The sequence below is a fragment of the Cryptomeria japonica genome, chromosome 2 (assembly GCF_030272615.1).
Source record: "Cryptomeria japonica chromosome 2, Sugi_1.0, whole genome shotgun sequence".
NCBI classification, from domain to species: Eukaryota; Viridiplantae; Streptophyta; class Pinopsida; order Cupressales; family Cupressaceae; genus Cryptomeria; species Cryptomeria japonica.
This window is the reverse complement of record NC_081406.1, coordinates 500,647,720-500,658,284: the sequence shown is the minus strand read 5'-3', so window position 1 is coordinate 500,658,284 and position 10,565 is coordinate 500,647,720.

Below are 10,565 nucleotides of genomic sequence, written 5' to 3'. Positions count from 1 at the left end.
AGATATTCAATGCACAATTCATGATTCATTCATACCGGAAGAGAGATTGAGGTCCAGTGAGATAGAAAAGGTGGTGCAGGAGTACCTCTTGACTAAGATGATAAGAGAAATTAAGGCTAAAGGTCACACATGGGAATGTGACCTTCCAATCAATATAATAGGATAGTCTTGTTTGTTTGATTTTTGTAATAAAACCCATCCTGTCACCCAATGACATGGATTTGGCAAATTGATAAGCCACCATGGGTATATGGGCCTAGGGGTATTTGGTTGAGTATTTTATAGGTTTTTATGTGTTGGATATGTCTTAGGAAGGTTTAGGACATGTTGAAACATCTCTAGGTAGGCATATTTAACATATGTCAAAAGTTGCTCAAACTTGACAACTTTTAATGACAAGGTTGCAAATAGCAACTTCTTTCCAACGGTCACTTCAGTTAAAAAGGTGGTTGATTACCATTGAGGAAGGTATAAAATATAATTCCCAATCATCATTGAGAGGGGAGGATGACTTTGTAAACATTTGGCATCATTGAAGTAATACAATTCTGAGAATTTCCTACAATTTTGTTATTCTACATGGTGTACAGTATGGTACAGATGTTTTGGGATTAGGAAACCACTGGTATGTGTTAGAGTAGTTAATAACCTTTCAAATGCATCAAGTCTGAGGTCCTAATTCACCAAGACAAGGAAGAAACCTGAAATTTCCTGGAAGTGGTCTAGATTTGACAGTTTTGCCTAGGGTTTTGCAAAGAAATGGCCTCATCTTGTTGATACTTCATTGGTGGTTCACGAATTTGGAGGGAATGCAAGTATGGCCAATTTATTTTAGGCTTTTGAAGGCCTTTTGCAGTTTAGGACCAGTTGGAGGTGAGGGTTTGATGCATTAAGGTGGGCAACTCCATGTGGCCACCGTGTATGTGTAAGCAAATAGGTCTCACATCAGGCGTTAGAGGTATGATCATGACCTAAGACCTAGTAATTGGTGTATTTTACGTGTCCTAAGAATGTTTCTTGAGTTTGTTTGATGAGTTAAGGTATGTGTCTACACATTCCTTTGTAAAATAGGCCTAATTGGGGCTATTAGGTCTCCTAACCAAGATAGGGTTTGGGTCCTTGTGTTCCCAACCGGTAAGAAACCTTGGGATATCTTATGTAACTCTCAAAAGGGTATCCAAATATGGAATTTATTTCTTGAGTATTTTGGGGAAATAAGGAGTTAAGTGTGGAAAACTGGTCTAGCAGGGCTATTAGGATTAGCAGGCCTTGTTGCAACAACTACCCCAAACTGGTAAAGGGAACCTAAATTTAATGATTGAAGGAGGTCTCTCCGACCTAAGGGACTTAAAATAAAACCTTGGATAGCCTTTGTCACATTGGAGAAGGGACCAATCCATTGTTGGCCATAGGGTCCTTAGGAGCCTCTAGAAGACCTTATGGGATGCTCAATTAAAGAGACCTTGTGAGGAAGTCTTTTTGGAAGAAAGGGATGTGGGAATTGTCAAACTAATATTCCTTAACCCCTTGTAATGTTGTGTGATTTATATGGTGCTTGGTGTGCTCTAGGATTAGGGGAACCTATCCTATACCTATACCAGGGCTCTGCATCAGATTGGTATCAGAGCATAGGAGGAATTATTTTGGGAAGAAGAATAGTACATGTCAGTAGAAGAATTAGAGGGTAAGGCTAGAATAATGCCTCCAAAGATGACAAATGTGGAACTTTCCAGGATGGTGCAAGAGAATAGAGAAGAGAATGACCGACTTAGGAAGTTGATTGAGAACTTGGAAGACAGACTAGAGAGAGGAGGACCTGATGGGTTAGAGGAAGTGGGAGAAGAAGAGGAAACCCCACAAAGGAAAGACGAAGAGGAAGTTTCTGTAGAGCATAGGTACCTGGTCAATGCCTTGAAGTCTGTGGAGAGGAGAACCATGGACTAGAAATCAAACCTTCTTATTTTCAGAAGGAAGATGGATGTCGATGGAGTGATGGACTGGATAGAGTCCTTGAACAACTTTTCTGAATGTGAAGACATTGCTGAGAACCAAAAGATGAAGATTGCCAAATAAAAAATGCAGGGAGTAGCCTTGACACGGTGGAACTTTGTGCAAGGAGAAAGAGTGAAAGAGGGAAGAGGAATGATCACCTCTTGGAAGAAGATGATTGCAAAGATCAAGGGAGTATATGTACTTAAGGACTATGAAGTCCAATTACACAAGAGAAGGCAGAATCTCAGACAGAAAGAGATGGATGTGTGTGTATATATTGAAGAATTTCAGAAATTGAGTATAAAGTGTAAGAAGGTTGAAGATGAAAGTGAAAGAGTGGCAAGGTATCTAAATGGCCTAAGGTGGAACATACAAGAAGAATTGAACCTCTTGTGCCCTGACACCATTCATAAATGCTATCAATTAGCATTAAAGGTAGAGGAGAAGCTCAAAGAAGATAAGAGCAGAGCAATAGAGGAAGGGGTAAGCAGCCAAGAGGAAGGAGAAACTTCAGAGGAAGAGGATCAAATTTTGAGTTTCAAGGAGAGAGCAGTCAAGACTCCTCAAGGAATGACAACAACAACAAAGGCAACTTCAGAGGGAGAAGCCTAATTTCAGAGGTAAATCATCAGAAAGAGGAGAAGGACCAATAAAGTGTTTTAATTGCAACCAAGAGGGACACATTTCCAGTAGATGCCCAGAGAAGATGGGGTCTAGTTCCCAAGGAGAAAGGAGAGCCAATCTAACCCAAGAATCAAATTGCCAAGGCAGTAGTAAACCTGATTCATATGGTTATCTAGAGACAAGAGAGGCACTAATGTTGAGAATAACCCTCTTGAAGGTACCAACACCTATGGAGCTGCCTCAAAGGAAGTCTATCTTCCACACCACTTGCCAATCAGGAGGAAAGGTATGTAAAGTTCTGATTGACTCAGGGTCTACTGAGAATTTTGTGTCAATAGAAATGGTAGAGAAGTTGAAATTGAGGAGGATACCCCATCCATACCCCTATAAGGTGTCTTGGCTCACAAAGGGGCAACAAACACTTGTAGAGGAGCAGTCATGGGTAGAATTCCAGATAGGTTCATATAGAGAGAAAATTTTGTTTGATATTGTTAGCATGGATGCTTGTCACCTCTTGTTAGGAAGACTGTGGCAATATGACCTCAAAGCACACCATGATGGCTTTAGGAATACCTACTCCATCACAAATAATGGCAAGGTCATAGAGCTACTACCCTTAACTGAAAACAGTGAAGAGTAGAAAGAAACTGAGCCCAAAGTGATGATGATGGAGGGAAAACCATTCCTCAAGGAGATAAAGATGGAAGAAGGAATATGATTTTTATTTCTTCCAATACCAACCTCAAAGGAGAAGCCCACTGCAGATGATAGAGTAGAGGGAAAGGACAAGGATCTCAGTCTAGAAGTAAAGGAGATGATTGGTAGATACCAAGGCATAGTTGCAGATGGAGTGCCAAGGATTTTGCCACCAATGAGAGAGATCTGTCACTATATTGACTTGATCCTAAGGGCTAATTTTCCTAACAAGGCTGCATACAAACTCACACCACAACAAAATTAGGAGATGACAAAGCAAATTCAAGAGTTACTAGATTCTGATTTGATTGGAAAGAGTCTTAGCCCATGTGCAGTACCTGTAGTTTTGGCACCCAAAAATGATGGAACATGGAGGCTTTGTACTGACTCAAGAGCTCTCAACAAGTTCACATAAGGTATAGATTTCCAATGCCTAGGATAGAGGATTTGCTTGATTGTTTGGGGGGTGCAAAATATTTTTCTAAAATTGATTTAAAGAGTGGATACCACCAAATTAGAATTAGGCCTGGTGATGAGTGGAAAACAACCTTCAAAACAAATGAAGGGTTATATGAGTGGAAGGTTGTGCCTATTGGTTTGTCTAATGCCCCAAGTACATTCATGCGACTCATGAATGAAGTTTTGAAATAATTCACAGGGAAGTTTGTAATAGTGTATTTGGATGACATCCTAGTATTCAACATGACAAAGGAAGAACACTTGAGGCATCTAGACATGGTTTTGAAAAAGTTGAGTGAAGAGGAATTGATGATCAATATGGAGAAGTGTTTGTTCATGCAGGAAGAACTCATCTACCTTGGATTTGTGATCTCCAATGGTCACTTGAAGATGGATCAGGATAAGGTAAATGCAATTCTTTCTTGGTCTAATCCTAAGACTATTGGTGAAGTTAGAAGTTTCCATGGATTAGCCATATTTTATAGAAATTTCATAAGAGGTTTCAGTTAGATATGTGCTCCAGTGTTGGAAACCATAAAAGGTGGTCAAAAGTGCAGGTTCTCTTGGACAAAGGAGGCGGATGAGGTTTCTTTTGTTCAGTTTCATTAAGTGGTTGCAAAATTAGATTAAGAATGTGAAAAATTGCAGAACACTGATTCACCCCCCTCTCTCAATGTTCCTTGATTCCAATAGATCTATCATCAATGTTAAAACATCCTATCACATTAATGACTCACAAATCTTGCGTAGTATCAATTTTATAGTCCTCTATGACTAAGACACATTTCTTGATAATTGACATGTATAACACGATTCCTTCTTTATAATCTTAGTCAAGAAATCATTATTCATTGATCTTGAAAAAAATATAATAATAGATCTTTGCATTGGTAGCTTCAACAATTTTGGTAAAGGGTTTTGACATGGAAAAAGGCTCTTCCATTCATATTTTGATGCAAATTTCTTGAAATTCCTTGAACCATGCTTTTTTATCTTTCTAGTTATTCCTCTTCTCTTTCTAGACTTTGGAAAAACAAAATTAACACCATGATCTACCACTTCTTTGAATCTTCTTTGGATTGTTATTCTACATGAAATTTCTTGCAAGGATTGTCCTTTCTTATGAAGACTATCCTCTTTTAGTACTATAAACTATCCTCTATCTATTTAACCTGAGCACACTATGACTATTTTGAGAACCATGAAACTTTACCACAGTGGCCTTGACATTGTTGCATTTGACATTCACTACCCTCAATCTATCCCTCAGTCCCCCACTATCCTTTCATAATAACCATGATTTCTCATTGTTGTTCTCTTTGCATTTGTTCTATGTATGGCATGGCAATGGCTCAAGTGAACTCATTTGAATGATAACCATGACTAGGGTATAGTTATGAATCTTAAGATCTTGACCAAATCCCAACATAACATATTAATAGAGTGATAAGCAGGAGATTTTTTTCACAGCAAGTCAAATTATGATACTGCTATCAAGATTCAAATCTTTAGTTTTTGAGTCAAAATCATTGACTCATTATTCATGACAACTGTTCACAAGAACCCATCTCTCATGAGAATGAATGGTACATGTTGGAACCTCCAAAATTTGGCAAATTTTGTAGGGCATGTTGGAATTTGGTGTTTCGTGATGCTCTGGTGAATATTGGTGGCTCCCGATGCTTGTAGATTCTTAGGAGTTGTCACTACTGGCAACTCAGTCTACTGATCTGATCTAATATGGAGTTATGGTTAACCGGATGTCTTGAATATAGTATTTCTGGGTTAAGACTATCAATGCATCTCAATATACCATTTTTATGATTTTCGGTGAAGCAATTTTTTATTTCGGTGATTGGTGATTAATTGGTTGGGTATATGAATCAGATTATCATGACAATTCACCCTCCGGTATTGATTCCTATGCTTGTTTGAAGGTCTGGTATCTGGTAGAACAATAAAATAGAATATTCTTCACTTTTTTTGATGTATCATGTGTTTGGATTCTTTAAGTTAATTCTGGTGATTGGAAATGTGTTTGGGGTAATGTGTGAGACCTATAGGAAGCATGTGATCATGTATTTTGGGTCTAGTATATGGTTTGGCAATAGATCTAAGCCAACTTGCAGCTACACATTTCACATTCTGATAAATGGTGAAGCCAACTTGTGGGAGATTAATTTTGAGTGTGTGGATATATAAGATCATTTGGGTTAATGGATTTTTTGTTAAAAATAATATGTGTGGTGATCTTGGAGTGATTAAGCGCAGTTTCACGTGCGCACTCAGAATTGTGTTGATCCGATAAAGCAGAGCAGAGTAGAATAGAGCAATTTATCAGAACAATGTATCAAATCACTTTGTACCTAACTGGAACTGATATTTGGCATTGTCATATGCAATTTTCCAATCCACTACTTATCATAATCAATTTGTAATATCTTGTAAGGCAGTGTGCCTTTGTTCGGGGTTGTAGCCCTGTTTTGTAACCTGAGCAGTGAGCTCTAGGCAGTGTGCCTGAATGCAAGTGCATTCCTCTTATGTAATATTGTTTTTCTACTGACCATAGTGGAATAATATTGTGGGTTCTAATCCCACCATGGTTTTTCCCATTTGAGTTTCCACATAAAAACCATGGTGTTATGGTTGCATGGTTACTTGTTTTATGTTTCTACAATTTATTTACTTTGTTGTTCATCCGTTTGTTAAAGAATTAGATTAACAAATTCAAAATTTTCAAAACACTGATTCACCCCCCTCTCAGTGTTTATTGATTCCAACAAGACCCATGAGTTGAAAATTGATTTCAATACTCAAAAGTACCCCTACAAAATCTTCCCAAGTAGCCCACTTTGGAGATGAAAAACTTGACACCCATTGATTTTCATGAAGAACCACTTTGGGATATTGTTTAAATCTTATTGTTGAGTGTCCATAACCATTTTCATCTTCCTAGGATCAAATCTGATGAGTTTTTGAAGTACCTATTTTGGGGTTCTGAGGTAGTTTGTTGTGTGTACACTGTTACATTTGACAAAGTAGCCATTTTTCAGAGGATGACATTTTGCTATCAATTAATTTTCATATCAAACCAATTATTTTTTCCGATTCTCTACATTTCAATGTACCCCTGTGTCTGTTTTCAGAGCCCAAAGACTTCATTTGATATTTTTACGAAGTTAAAACCAAATGCATATTATTTAGATTTGTCATGAAAATAGTGTTAAATATGCTAAAGTAGCCTAGAATCTTGATTTTTATTTCATGACCCAATGACCTCCATGTCAAATGGAATGTTCCTCATAATTATCCATATATTCATGTGCTCCTTCGCCTGGTTGCAACACCCCATCTCTTAGTTTGATTTTTTTTTTAAAGCCAAAACCAAACTAACTTTGCAAAGGTTGGATAGCATCATTTCCAAAAAGTTTTAGATTTTTTAAGTTTGGATATTAAAATTTTGTAAATGTGATGGATTCAAGAAAAACCCCTTGGCACACATACTCACTGTATCTAAATGAATCAATCCCCTTAGTGGTGGCCTCTGAAACCAAGTTTTAGTATTTTTTCAAAGCAGTGGTTTGACATGTTTTAGATTGGTTCAATAGGTGCAGTTTCATAAAAAGTTTGAGTAAGCAACTTTGAACATTAAGGTTTTCCATCTGGGCATCATCCTGTGAATTCACTTGGTAGCCTAGTTATCATGATAACATTCAGCATGTGTATTAGTTTTCAGGACTCGGGGATAAAGTTTGATAAGTTTTCAAAGGCATTTTCGTGGACAACCTAGGTTGTTTGAGTTGCAATGTAGAGATGTCAAAACTTCAAATTAAATGACAACTCGCTCAATTTTTCGGGTCCAAAATGCATGAAAATGAGGTTCTAGAGCATTTTCAAAGTTTAGTTGTTCAAAAACAAAAACAAAAAAATAGCTAGTCCCACAAGGGGACCCATCTTGCAATTATACCTTCACTAGGTTATTATGGATTTCATTTTATGAAGTTTATTATTTAGGTCATTAGTGATTTAAATTAATAGTAATGTGGTTAACTTGACCAAAAGGCACTCTTCCAAATCTTCAAGAATTTATGAAAGAAAGAATTATGTAAATAAAAAAGTTGATTTAAATATTTTGATGGGGGTATGATAAACTCATTTAGATCATATCATATGCTTTAAGCATAAGCGTGAAACAAAAAAATACAATTATAAATTGTAACTAATGGGCCCACAGGAAAGAAGTGCATAGACAAAAAAAAAAAAGACTTTCCAAAGTCTCATAAGCCCCTCCACCCCATAAGGTGAAGAAAGCAAGCAAAAAAGTGGTGTGGGATGGAGGGGAAGGATTTGAGTCCCCCTCCACCCCTTGTGGATATTTAAGAAAGATAAAAAGTCATGAGGGGTAGAGGGGAAATGTTTAGTCTCCCCTCCACCTCTTGTGATCATTAGGGAAATGAAAAAACAAGCAAGGCGGGGGGGGGGGGGGGATGAGCCTTCAACAAAATGAAAACCCTAATTCTGATGTGAAACAAAGATCAGAGAGCTAGAAATGAATCTCTGAGCACCAACATTTTCAATGATATTCCTCCTTGAAGATCAGGGATTGATCATTTTGTTTGGTAATGAGATTTTCAATCACATTGTATTAAAACAACTCATGGAGGTAAAATTGATTCAAGTTGAATATGGTAAAAAATAGGGAGTGATTTCCATGCCACTTCAAATGTTACTCTGTGACTGAAAGGATCATTTTGATGTATTGATGGCATATTCGAAGCATGTGGTTTTACTTTATTCTAGTGTTCAAGGCAAATAAGGGCACATTGTGGTTTTATTAATCTTTGATATTGTTTTTAATAGCAATGGAGTTTGATGTTGTAGAGCCCCTCCCCGATCAAGCTCTGGTTAACTTAGTTGACCAAGGTTGACCGTATTAATAAATGCAATAATCCAATAGGATGAGCTATGTTAGATGGATAAATTAGCGAGAAAAGTAATTAAACCAGATTATGGAAGCATTTTACCTTGCGATGCACATTTTGATGTGTTATGGATTTAGATCCTATAGAATCCACTAATTGGATAATCTTGATTTGATGTATGCTAGCTATATCTGAATTTGCAGGACTTTATTATGATGTTAGAAATTATGATGCATGCCTTATGAATGGTTGGAATTTATGAGGATTATGATAATTGCTTTATTTGGATTGCATTGGTTTTATGGTAAATTCATTTGTATGATGTCAATTGTATGCAAAGTGATTGATTTGTATTCTTATTTATGTGTTAAATATTATATGAGGCTATTTGGGAATTACTAATGTGTAATTGAGATGCGCGGGAAAATTATCCATGTGACCATGGAAAAGTTATGGAGAATCAAGCCTAGACCTTTGTACGTTCGTAAAACCAAGGGTTGTCTATTTGGAGAGACAACACCTTGTATGTATCGTATTTTATTTGTAAACGTAAATGTTTTTATGTGTGTTAAATTGTATTTATTAAATTGTTTAAAATCATACATGAGACAATTGCCATGTGTGTATTTGTGATGTGGAATTCCTTTTGTAGTGTCACTTGACACATATGTTGTATGTTGAGTTGGCATTGTCATGTCACCTTTTGTGAAATTTATTTTTACCAATGATATATTTCCAAATTATCCTTGAAGGTCACAAGTAAATCTAGGATAGTGAGCCATTAGGAGGGTCAACTCAGAGTTGACCCGTAGGTAAACTTTAGGTGGACTTTCAAAGGGTTAAACCAACTCCTAGAGTCAATTTTGGAGCATTTTTAATGGGCCTCATAGTGTACCTATGGCTGAAGGCCAAATTTGGCCATGTGTCCACCCCCTAGGACTTGTTTAACCTCCCCAAAAAGTAGGTTTCCCAAGATGGCCGAATTTCATCTTTACGAGAGCCATTCTTGGTTGGATAACCTTCTTGGTATGTGTCATTCCTTTTCCCCATTTCATTCCCTTTTTTGAGGTGTCTTGGCTAGGGAGTGTGTAAGACCTAGGGAAGACCAACCAATGGGAGCCTCTCACTCTATCCAAGAGGATTGGAAAGAGTGAGAGAAGCCTTCTTAGGCAAGAGATTGAGATTTAGAAAGTTAATCACCCACTCTCCATCTTTGGAGATGAGGTCTTGCAGTTTTGAAACAAGTTTAGAATATAAATTTTGGCTGTGGAGGAAAAGAAGTGTGGATTTGGGCTGCTCTTCTCCAAACTATCCTTAGTAAACCCTTGGTAGATTCAAGGTTGGATTATTCTCTTACTTTGTATGTTGAAAATCTGTTTTGAAAGATTGCTTGAATGAAGTTGTTTGCTTCCCTTGTATTTCCTTTGTGAAGATTTATGTGACCTTTCTCTTATTTTTGGTATGCATTTTCTTGTGTTTTGGGAGTATCCAAGGCCATCTTACCCTTGGAAAGGAAAAATGGTCTTGGGGGTGGAAGGTGTTTGACAGCCTTAGAGTGAGAGGCTCTCTTTAAGAGAGTGATCTCAAGGGTTTGTTTATGTGACCCTTGCTGCATAGTTTTGTTTATGCATTTGGGGGTCATAAGGGGAGAAATTATGGCATGTATGCCTTGGGGGTTATAAGGATGTTGGGTCAAGATGGACTTGTGATGTGTTCTTGGTTGTCATGAGATGGCTTGTGATCTACTATCTTGCAGATCTCCTCAAGGTACTTGGTCCACTTCCACCCATATAAAAATATCACATTATGTGATGATGTTTAGCATTGGGATGGGAATGTGTTTGTTTTGAGTTTTCCATTCTTGTTTGTAAC